Below are 13,289 nucleotides of genomic sequence, written 5' to 3' on the forward strand. Positions count from 1 at the left end.
ATATATTTTTAGACCCAATCTAATCATTAACTTTGTAAATTTTTTCAATCTAAATAATTGTTATTAAATAATGAACTCAACTCTAAAAATTGAAAATTTTCATAAAATAACCCAAAAATACTTTTCTATGGATTACCTCTTTTTAAAAATTTTCCTATGGTTGACATTTTTCCACACGTGAAATATCAGATATACCCTTACCTTTTAAAACCAAAGAAGCGCATATTCTCATTCCCATTCTCATTCGAGTACTCCTATCAGTTTTCTCTCAACATCTCCATTCGTCTTCGGCGTCATTCGTTGCTCGTCGGTCGTATCTACACATTTTCACCTTCGTTTCAACTCTGTCTCTACCGTTCCAATCATCTTAAAGAAACTTTGTATAATTGATCATATAAATTCGTATGCTAGGTCACATAGATTTATATAATCGATCATATAACAAAAGTTAAACGATCGTACAGCACAAGCTATAAGATCGTATAGCTTTTCATATATGATCGTTTGGCTTTTTACTATACGATCATTTGAAACTACAAAAGGGCAATTTAATTTAATAAAATGACCTAATTGCGACCATTTTGAAACTACAATAGGGTAATTGATCAATTTGAAAATCTAGGGGTGTGATTGTAACTAATTTTAATAGTTCATGGGTGGTTTTTACAATTTTCCTTTTATTTTTGTCTTTTGTCCCGTGAAGTTACTTCACGAGACAAACTTACGACATTATGAATAAAGCATTTATTCCCAACTAATAGTCTATCAATAACATTGAATAACATTGATATGATATAAGGGAATGTCATTATCTGTATTCACTTTCTTTCGAACTCCCCACGAAGTTATCCCATTGTTCTCTCGGTGCGTTTTCTTAGAGTTTCAGTCTAACATCCTCTCAGTGGACCAACGGCTTTATTTCGTTCAATTGTTGACCCATAGATGATGTTGGACAGTAAATGTATCTCTCATATGACGAACCATAGTAGTCAAGTTCGCCAAATCTTTGCGAACTTCTTTTATTTCCTCCCTAAGCACCTTGTAGGATTTGAAATGACAATGTCTTGAGGACTTATGTTGCTTATTCGAAGGTTCATATAACGACCCGACCTTTTGAGTACCTGATAAGGGTTGTTACTCATAATTACACATTTACATTCAAAACATTTTGACCATTGAGGAAAATAAATTTCATTAAAATAATAAAGACAATTTTCCAAAACAATTAACAAATAAGTAAAACCTTTGTTTGAGGCCCTAAAATATTGAAGAAAAACTAATTTAAACAAATAAAATTTTGACCAACATCAAGTTTCAAATCAAAATTTTTAAATAGCTTGAAAACATAAACTGGGCGGAAGCGATTTACATGTCTCATATGGCATGATCACAGGTCCCTCTCGTCACCTGCCGGTCCGTTCCTATCCTTACCTGAAAAACATAAATTAAGAAAGGTTTAGTATAAAAATACTCAGCAAGTGATCCCATGATCAGGCTATGCATCCACGAGTAGAGAATGATGGCCCGTGGCTCGCATAGCTACATCGATTTTTTATGATGAAAGGAAAACCAAAAGACGTATTGTCTTATCTTGGTACGCATGTCTAGCGGACCGTAGGCACACCGTCAAACATGGAAATATCATGAACGTAAACCTGTCGGCTCATGCATGTCTAGCGACCTGTAGGCTCGCCGTCAAACAAGAAAAATAACATGAACGTAAACCTGTCGAGTCACGCATGTCTAACGACCCATAGGCACACCATCAAACATGAAACTAGACCCGTCGGTCCTCTAAAATAAAACATGTGTCAAGACGAGACGGTAAACTACCCTATTGGTCTATTCATGCATCACATATATAATTTCAGTACTGATTAGAAAATCGAACATGCTCACAATACTCATAACTGTCATGCAACAAGTAAAACATAATGATAAAATCATGCTTCAAGAGTCCATTAATTAACTTTATAATTCTAGACTAGGCCGCCTGGTACAAAGGCACCGATAATAGTACCACTTACCTCAACTTGGTAAAAACGTAAAACAAAATCTCCTTAGAACTTCTTTAGCACACTTGAATCAACCTAGTTTTGAATTGAACTTTTTTTGCTTGATGATTAATGCCTCAAAACTTCCAAATCCTGAATCTAAGTTTTACACAAAAGAGAGGTTAATAATTTAACCCAAAATTAGATGGGTGAATTTCACATCCCAAATTATAAGGAAACAAAGTCTTACCCAAGGGTTTTCTAAAGATTCTGGCAAAGATCGGGCAATGGTGGCTGATGGCACGTCGGCTTGTGACTACCATTGATAGGCAGCGAGTGTTGTTGTCGGACGACATAAATTGTTTAGGCTAGCGGCTGGTAATGAGGGTCTTGCATGAGGAGGGTTTGCGAGAGTGAGAGAGAATGAGAATTTCTAGTTTTACAGATTTTATACCGCAGCAATTACGAACAAATTAAAGCTTCAAATAACGATCCAACCATTCAAAATGAAATTATATATGTCTCGAACAGACTGACCCAATTTGAGCACGATCCAACAGTTCAAACTTTGGCAATCAACAATTTTGTGAAAGCTGTCGCTGAAAAACCGAATTGCTTTCTCCCAAATTTTGGCTTCTTTCCACTCTCATTTAATTTCAAAAAAAAAAATCTCAATTTTTTTATTTTTTTTCCCAAATTTTGAAAAGACAAATAAAATATTTTATCACAATATCTCCAAAATCTCCAAAGATTCTATTAAATTTATAAATCAATTAACTTTTCAAATTATCTTAATCTGGGTTCAAAAACCAAAATTAAATGACATAAGATCCATCAATTTAATACAAATTAAATCCTTCCAAATATTCAATTCAAAACCACATGAAATTAATTATCTCTTTATTATTATTATTTTAAGTTGGCCCTAAAATCCAAAATCAGAGGCAAGTAAAATTCAATATTTTCAAGATAATTCGTTTGAATATCTAATCAATTAAATTCAATCTAACCAATGAAAGTTTTTGAATTATTTCAATTTAATCTCAATTTTCCAAATGAAAAGGAAATTTAAACTCAATAATTTTAGATAATTAACTTAAATTTTCGGATGTTACATTCTTCCCTCCTTAAGAAACTTTCGCCCTCGAAAGTTCAAGTCTTAAATGCTTGGGATACTTGGTTCTTGTCTTATCCTCATGTTTCCAAATTGCTTCTTCAGATTGATAATACTGCCAAAGAACTTTTAATTGGCGCTAACTCTACGTTTCAAAAGTCTTCACCTCCTACCATGAATTGTATAACTTATATGAGACAATATCATGTTACTTTTGAATCTTAAAACAAACACATATCACCATTTAGACCCTCCTATACACGAGTCTGGAAATCTCACTTAAATGAAGCTCTTGAAGTCTATGTAGAGCATTTATCATTCCAAAATACATCACCATAACCTCATAATAGTTGTAACCATTACCTGATGCCGATTCTAAGATAAAAACCTTTATGATTGCATATATCTATATTTAGAATGTTCACATTCCATAGAGTGGGTCATCTCACTGTCCATGCAACAGAAAACATATCTCTCATGGCATCTCAAGTTCAGGATTCAGAATTCAGATTCGACACCTAATTGCCCTGACAATCCCCTGCAATTGAGATACACTATCATATTCAATCTGTAATAGTTGATACAAAGTCGTGTGAATCATCTTTCTTTCCCAATAAACAAAGCCGGTGTGCTCCAAGCCAAAACATTGAGGCACATATGAAACACTTTGCTAAATAGTTCTTGTATCGATGTCTTAGGCTATTCCAACTCTACTAGAGTCCTTCTATGAGGATCCTCAAGGATAGGAGTTGTTCTCAAGTCAAGTTCATCTCTGGTGCTAGAGGTCATTATGGGAGATCAAATTTACTCAACCTTAATATTCATATAGCTTGTTTCTTACTTGGAGCTAGATTACTTTCACCTTCAAATCAAATCGATGGCTTCATTAATTCCTTGTTCTAGATATTAGTGTCCTTGATCAAATCTCTAAACCTTGCTAATATCTTTCAACGTCTTTCCCCTCTTTAATGAGGCCTTACCCTTTCCATTTCCATAGTTTCTAGCAACTATTGCTAATAAACATCCTTTCATAAAACGTTATTTCCTCCGACTCCACTACAATTTGAAGAAGATTGCTAAACACTCTTCCAATGCGTGATAGTCTAGCTTAATCAAATTCTCATGCTAAAACTGTGTTCCATGACCAATAGCTTAGGCAGGATATCTATTCAACCAACAAATACTAAGATCCATAGTTCCAAATAGTAATGAGATTGTTCATACCAACTCTAAAGGTTCGTAAACACATATTTCCTATCTTGGACCTCAAACCAAACCTTTGTTCTTAATCTCAAAACATCAATTCCCCTTACCTTCTCAAAACAACAAAATATTTCTCAAATCCTTTCATCTTCCCTTATCTTTTTCAAGACCAATAAATCCAAGATGTTCCATTTCACGTTCCTAGTGAAATATATTTGTACCAAAACATGTGACTCTTCGAATCCCTTTTTACAGTCTATAATCCAACAACCTAAGCAAGTTATTTTTTTTTTTTCGAACAATACATACTGCAGTGCAAAGTTCCAAATGGTAATGAGAGATTCTTATTTTACACCAAACCATGCATTGTATCCACCCATATCATGTTTTAAAATCCAAACGTTTATTAACTGTTTTAGAATCTTGAACACATTAATTTCTATTTATCTCCCCAAATGAATAAAACCTTTCCTTAAATACTATTATTTTTCTTCACATTTATCCTTGTTAGTGCACTTTTCACTTTCCTAGTGAAATATAATCCCTAAACCAAGACATGTGACCCTTTATAACCTTTTCCCGAAATTTAAAATTTCATTCCAAACTTGGAACTAGATAACATTGCTTTTAAACTTCAAAACGTTTATCCTTCGTCTTGGTATGGTTAATTAAACTTGAACCTTTTCATTGCAAAAAAACACATAGTTCAAACCCAAGCACCTTAAAAATTTTCAATCCAATAACTCGTTTTCTCTCATCTAAAGGCAACCATAATTTTAACCATCTTGTGATTCCTTGACCAATTCATCTTACCTAGGTCTTGTAAATAGTTCCTCATACTATCGCTTTATCCTCCATCTAGTAATTCTTCTTTCTTTTAGACACGTTACATAAAGGACCAAAACCCGATACATTACTCGCTCCATCAACTTCAATACCATGAAAGTGATCATGACCTATTAATCTTTTCAAAAAATTTCTCGAAACATTTTGACTTTAATATCTAGTAATCCTTAATAGAATTTATAGTATCTTATTCACCTCTTTCTTATCTTAGAAAGAAACTTTAATCTCGTAACTAAGAACATGTGCCTTGTGATAAAGTTTCTTGTAGAACCACTAGTTTTATTCTCGTAATACAAAAGTTAATATTATTCCTCAGTGAATGTCCAATTCACCTACCTTATTCTATAGCTTAACCAAACATATCCATTTCTTTCTTTAATGTCATAAGTGCATAACATTTCATAGTTCTATCAGGTTTCAATATCCCTGAATAGAAATATATATCCATTTCTAACAATCCTTATATGAATTAAACTAATGCCAAATGGCCTTATTATGATTCTTCTTTCTTTCCATAACACCAAAACAAAATAGTCATCTCATACTAACTTCTTTCAAGTCGTTAAACTAGCAATAACAATCAGTCAATACATAAAGCTTAGACATGAAGGTTTTTAAACACATCTTTCATAAAACATTTAATGAAAGAACATACCTGGCGAGGGCGAATGACCCGTGAATAGCCATGAGGGACATAAAACCAAGACTTACATCGTAAGTCAGTCTATAGAACCTAAAACTTAGACTCTGATATCAACTATAACGACCTGACCTTTTTTAGTACTCTGATAAGGGTCGTTACTCATAATTACTCATTTATATTCAAAACATTTTGACCATTGAGGAAAATAAATTTCATTAAAATAATAAAGACAATTTTCTAAAATAAATAACAAATAAGTAAAACCTTTGTTCGGGGCCCCTAAAATAATGAAGAAAAAATAACTTAAACAAATAAAATTTTGACCAACATCAAGTTTCAAATCAAAACTTTTAAATAGCTTGAAAACGTAAACTGAGCGGAAGCGATTTACATGTCCCATATGGCACGATCACAGGTCCCTCTCGTCACCCGTCGGTCCGTTCCTATCCTTACATGAAAAACATAAATTAAGAAAGGTTAAGTATAAAAATACTCAATAAGTGATCCTATTACCGGGATCAGGCTATGCATCCACGAGTAAAGAATGATGACCTGTGGCTCATGTAGCTACATCGATTTTTGATGATGAAAGAAAAACCAAAAGACGTATTGTCTTGCCTTGATACGCATGTCTAGCGGCCCGTAGGCACACCATCAAACATGAAAATAACATGAACGTGAACCCGTCGACTCACGCATGTCTAGTGGTTCGTAGGCACACCGTCAAACATGGAAATAACATGAACGTAAACCTGTCGGCTCACGCATGTTTAGCGGCCTGTAAGCTCGCCGTCAAACATGAACGTAAACCTGCCGGCTTACGCATGTCTAGCGACCCGTAGGCACACAGTCAAACATGAAACTAAACCAGTCAGTCCTCTGAAATAAAACATGCGTTAAGGCGAGACGGTAAACTGCCCTATTGGTCTATTCATGCATCACATACATAATTTCAGTACTGATTAGAAATTCGAACATACTTATAATACTCATAACTGTCATGCAACAAGTAAAACATAATGACAAAATCATGCTTCAAGAGTCCATTAATTAACTTTATAATTATAGACTAGGCCGCCTGGCACAAAGGCAACGATAATAGTACCACTTACCTCAACTTGGTAAAAACGTAAAACAAAATCTCCTTATAACTTCTTTGGCACACTTGAATCAACCTAAAGTTGTGGCTTGGTCTAAGACAAATTCCAAAACTCGATTTAATTAGCCAATCTGATCATGAATTAAATCCAAAATCAATAACTTAGTTTTCTCACTATTCCTCTCAATCCAAAAGAACAACCAACCAACAACTTACCCAAAACTTATCGATCTTTACCAATTTTCTACAAAACAACAGATGGTCTCTAGCTTGATGATTAATGCCTCAAAACTTCAAAATCTTGAATCTAAGTTTCACACCAAAGAGAGGTTACTAATTTAACCCAAAATTAGATAGGTGAATTTCACCTCCCAAATTATAAGGAAAATAAGTCTTACCCAAAGTTTTCTCAAGATTCCGACAAAGATCGGGCAATGGTGGCTGATGGCGCGTTGACTCGTGGCTACCATAAATAGGCAGTGGGTGTTGCTATTGGACGACATAAATTATTTAGGCTAGCGGCTCTTGCATGAGGAGGGTTTGCGAGAGTGAGAAAGAAGGAGAATTTCTAGTTTTATAAATTTTATACTGCAGCGATTACGAACAAATTAGAGTTTCAAACAATGATCCAACCGTTCAAAATAAAACTCTATATGTCTCGAATAGACCGACCAAATTTGAGCACGATCCAACGGTTCAAACTTTGGCAATCGACAATTTTGTGAAAGCTATCGCTGAAAAACCGAATTGCTTTCTCTCCAATTTTGGCCTCTTTTCACTCTCATCTAATTTCGGGAAAAAAAATCTCGATTATTTTATTTTTTTTTCAAATTTTGAAAATATAAATAAAATATTTTTTCACAATATCTCCAAAATCTCCAAAAATTATATTAAATTTATAAATCAATTAACTTTTCAAATTATCTTAATTTAGGCTTCAAAAACCAAAATTAAATGGCATAAGATACATCAATTTGATACAAATTAAATCCTTCCAAATATTTAAATCAATTCAAAACCACATGAAATTAATTATCTCTTTAATTTTTTTTTAAGTTGACCCTAAAGTCCAAAATCAAAGGGAAGTAAAATTCAATATTTTCAAGATAATCAGTTTGAATATCTAATCAATTAAATTCAATTTAACTAATAAATTTTTTTCAATTATTTCAATTTAATCTCAATTTTCCAATTGAAAGGGAAATTTAAACTCAATAATTTTAGATAATTAACTTAAATTTTCATAAAATCCGGGATGTTACAGTTCATCACGTGCCCTCTTACAACTTCTCAAGGTTAGTTTGAACTGGCCTACGTGGTCCCGGCTCTGTGGCACGTAACTCGTTTACTCGTTTACGGGTTTATCTACATTGTTACTCAGGTGTATCGATGGAGTGTTCAACCCCCTCGACCATTATTTCTCTATCAACATGGACCACATAAAGTCCTTCCAGTTGATCCTCCTTGTACCTTATCTCATCTGCGCTCAGTACAAGTCTCGACACAACAATAGTCTATACATAAACAAATGAGCAAGTCAAAATGCATGAAATTATGATAGATTACTCACTAAGTGATTGGTTACTTGCTTTTTTTTGGTTGAAAAACATTATTGCTCAATGATTTGTAAGATGGTGCACGCAAACAAGTCCATCTAAGAATTCTATGAATTGCAACCTTGCTGACTTTGGTGGCTATGAACTTACTTGATGTTGATAAATTTCACAAGCTCAAACCTACAATATGGGAACTTTGTTACACATACATAACACACAGATTGTATACTAAATCGAATCAGAAACAAAAGTACATAACACACAGATTGTATATTAAATTGAATTAGAAACAAAAGTACATACTTGGAATGCAAGTGTGAGTCCCTTTATACAGTAACATGAGGCGTAGTTAGCACTTTTCTACTTTTTTTGAATCATATGCCTCATTCTTCCCGCGTATTATAGTCTTCATGTTATTCAATGTACGTTTATAGAAGACGGAAGACCAATTGTAATGTACAAATACTTCATGGTTATCAACAATCCCAAATGCATTCACATCGAATTGGGTTTTTTTGCCTTTTCCAATCATCACCGTTTCAATGAATGACACCAATGCAACCTTGACAGCATATTCGTCATCAGTAAAATTGAACTTTTTGAATGCGGTCTCCACATCCTTGCAAAAACTATCCTTTCATTTGGATCCTTTGGTCCAATAATGATATCTCGCAACCTCTCACCGCTTGTTTCTCTTTCTACTATTTCACCAGTCGGCCACAACCCAGTTATCAAGTTAAAATCGTCTTGAAAGAATGTTACCTTACTATAATATTGAATGATATAAGGTCTGGGTTCGCATCCTCTACCTCCCTTAATAGAAAGTGGTGGACTAGTTGTCCATTAAATACCATATATATATACAACAATAGACCAAATGTTCGTTTTCCTATACATTCTCATATGTTCTTACGTCAACTTATTCTCAAATCACAGAGGCAATTCAGTGTACTTGGAAAGAAATTGTAGTAGAGAAATATTTTTCAGCAGAAATAACCATCTTACCCTTTTGATAAACGTAGACATTACAACAATTAGTAAACAATCACATAACAAAAGCTAAACAATGCATGACAAAAACTAAACTATCTCTTAACAAAAACTAAATGATCATACAAAAATCCCCTAAATGATTACATGACATATAGCTAAATGATCGCACAATAAATATCTAAACGATCACTTAGTATTATTTATCTGATCGGTTAGTATTATCTATCTGATCGCTTAGTATTTTCTAAACGCTCGCATAGTATTATTTGAACGCTCTCATAACTTTAATTCAATGATCGATTACGAACTAATGCACGATTAAACCCTAAACACTCGTCAACGCTAAAATATGAACATGCATTCAAGGAGAAGAGTCTTATACCTTTCAGATCATGACGACGATGGCAAGTGAGTATAGACGATCGATGAGAACCTCATATGAAGTTTGGAGAGAAAATAAGAACGTCAGACGAGGTTCGAAGAGAAAACTGAGAGGAGTCCTTGAATGTGCGAATGAGAATGAGAATAGGCGCTCTTTTGGTTTTAAAAAGTAAGGGTATTTCTAGTATTTCACATGTGGAAAAGACCATCCATAAACAAGTTTTTGGTTTTTGGGTTATTTAATAGAATTTTCCCTAAAAATTTTGGGTTGGGTTGGTTCAAGTTACTCAGATCATTATTTAAAATTTGTTTAAAAAAGAAGTAAACATGTTAATATGTTTTTTTTTTATTAATTATCTTCGCGTATTGACATAGGATTAGCAAATTAAATTTAATTATATTATGAAAAAATTATTTTCACAGAGTTAAAGAACAATTTAAAAATTTATTGATGGATAATAAATAATATAGAAAAAATCAACAAAATTAAGTGAAATTAAAATAAATATAATGTATAAATAATTGTTTTGAAAGTAATCAAAAGAGAGAGAGAAAAAAAGAAACATAATTTTAATATTAATAATGAATTTGAGTCTGTTCGGGTTATCGGTTATTTTTTGTGGACTCATGAACCTAACCCAATCCAGGGTTGATCGATTTTCTTAGGTTTTTAGATTTTTTGAACACCCTTAACTTTAATTATTCATATTCTTTTACGATATATAAATAAAAATTGTCAACGAAAAAAGAGATGTATTTATGTTAGCAACATAAGTTTAATTGAATTTAGGTCATGAATGACATGTGTATGTGGTACATGGTTTTAGACCTAATCCCATGTTCATGATTTATTTATTCACTCATAGACATAACCCTCCTTTGGATTCAAGAAAGTTTGAAAAATGATTTTAAATCTTGTAATTTGAAGTCCAAGAAATATTAATTACTTTGTTTGAAACGATAAAAGTTTAAATTTTAAAATCATTCCATTTCCTGCAATGCTCAACAATGGAATTCATTCGAAATTTATTATCAATGGAGTCTTCTGTATTCTTTAGGGTTGAGAAATGACAGAAGTTGTGGGCTCTTTGATTTGGAATAGGGAATGAGAGGATTTTTCAGAGAACCTTTATCTGTGATTTTCTGCAAAGCACTTTATGCACGGAGAGAATTGTGAAAGAAGATGAACTCCCACCACACATTCATCCATCTAGACGTAAAACTGTGAGAGATAATGCTACTTAATTAAAAAACTACTTTATTATATACATATATACACTATGTGTTATATCGAATATAACACATAGTCTATAGTTTTATATTGTATCAAATACAACATAACCCATAGTTTTATTTTCTTTCAATAATACATGACATTTAATACAAATCACATTTATACTAAATTCACTTATATGAATCTCATCCATATAATTATAATTTGAATCATATTCAAATTCTTCTCATATTACCTTATATCACAATGTATCAAATATATTATATTAATTATATCACATATAAAATTAATTTAATTAATTATATCACATATAATTAACTTCCTCAATTAATTTGAACATTTAAAATTAATCCAAAATTAATTTTCAATTAAAACCCAGTTGAGCTACAGAGAGAACCTTATGAACCTGTACATTGAAGCTCTAGTGATATTTGGATAATTAATTAATCTCTGTAATTAAATTACCTAACTTCTATTAACTGTCGATCATTCCACTAAAGACCGAGAGCTGCACTATTCGCACTACAGATATATTTTTGTGTCTATTGGATATAACCAATCAATAGTACAATGACTCTTCCCTGATTTCTCGTAGGTACATCTGGGCCAAAATTACCGTTTTGCCCTGTAGTTACATATAACTCCTTAAGTACCATTGATTTCTTTAATGAACAATAAGTGATGGTCCAATTATGACCAAGTCCCTCTCTAGTCCGGAGAGGGTGTGACCACTATATTCAAGTTCCGGAATCAACCATTAAGAGAACAATTTATCTGCTTGCCCCGACATTGAGGAATGAGTGAATTTCATCTTGTGTAGCTGTGTTCCCAGCTCCCCAATCAGACGAATCCCCAAAACGGTAGGCTTATTGAATTGACAATATGACCACTCTCACCCATACAAATGAAAGAACCGCCTTCATGAGCATGAATTTACAACTCACTTAGGATTCAGGTCATGTCACTTATGGTCATCCTAGTAAAACGTAAGTCTCTATTATTAACAACGTTATATAACGAGACTAATCATTTCGTGGTCCGGTCCTATACAAATGTAAGTCTCTTTTTGTATAGATACCCCGCTTACATGTCTCTACACGAATGATTAGAATCCGATTATTTGTAGCACTTTACAATACTCGTAATACCTACAAAGCGGGTAATATCCATAGTGTCACCCGGATAAGGTACCCAACCTTATCCATCTACTACAGACCGTTTAATTTATTATTTAAACAAGATCCATATATATGTCTTTACATACTTGTTTAAATTACATAGAATAACATATGATCTTTAGTTTATTGAATTGAGTGTATGCTTATAAAATAATTATTATTTTATTAATAACAGCTTGTTTATACAATGCCCCAACACACACATATATATTAATGCAACTTTTTTCCCTCCATGTAATAATGCATTAACTTTAAATTCATGTTGAGCTTTAGGAAAAATATTGGATGCATCTAGATTTACTCATCTTTTCGTATTCTATTCTGTTGTCGACCCTAATTTACCATGAGTTTAAAACTGGACTAAAAAAAGAAAGATACCACTTGCTTTTTAAAAAGGTTTAAAGCAGAATAATAAAATTAATTAAAAAGAGCCCTAATTTGCTCAAATTTTGAAAATAAGTCAACTGTTTTCTTTAAAAGATATAATTCGAATTCCATCCAAAGTTTTTCTATATTTTATTATTATTTTTTTAAAAAAAAAAGTTAACTCAACTGATATCCAGTAAGAGATCCGAGTTCAAATACCCTACCGAACACCCACAATTTCTATTAAAAAAAATATCAAATAAATGTTTTTTTGTCCATTAATTATCATAAAATAATAATAAAGTTCAACGGAATCAATAGATTTGCATGTAATATGATCAAACACTCCCATTTCATAATGGGTCTTTTTATTATTATGAATATAATAAAGAGAAGGGATTCACTCATACTTTAAAAAATATGACCAAGATTAAAAAAATAAAAATAAAAAATAATAATAAATTTCAAAAAGTCAATTTTTTAGAATTTGATTAAGTTCAATTGTTTAAGTCCGTTTGGTAATTATTTTATTTGTTGTTTTTTGTTTTTTGTTTTTTAATTATTTTGTTATCTACTTTTTACTAATGATTTTAAAAACAAAGACAAAAGAATAAAAAAAGTTGTTTTTATTTTTAGAATTTGATTAAAAATTCAACCATGATATTTAATAAAAAAAGCAAAA

This window comes from Benincasa hispida, chromosome 9 (genome assembly GCF_009727055.1).
Source record: "Benincasa hispida cultivar B227 chromosome 9, ASM972705v1, whole genome shotgun sequence".
In the NCBI taxonomy this organism is placed as follows: Eukaryota; Viridiplantae; Streptophyta; class Magnoliopsida; order Cucurbitales; family Cucurbitaceae; genus Benincasa; species Benincasa hispida.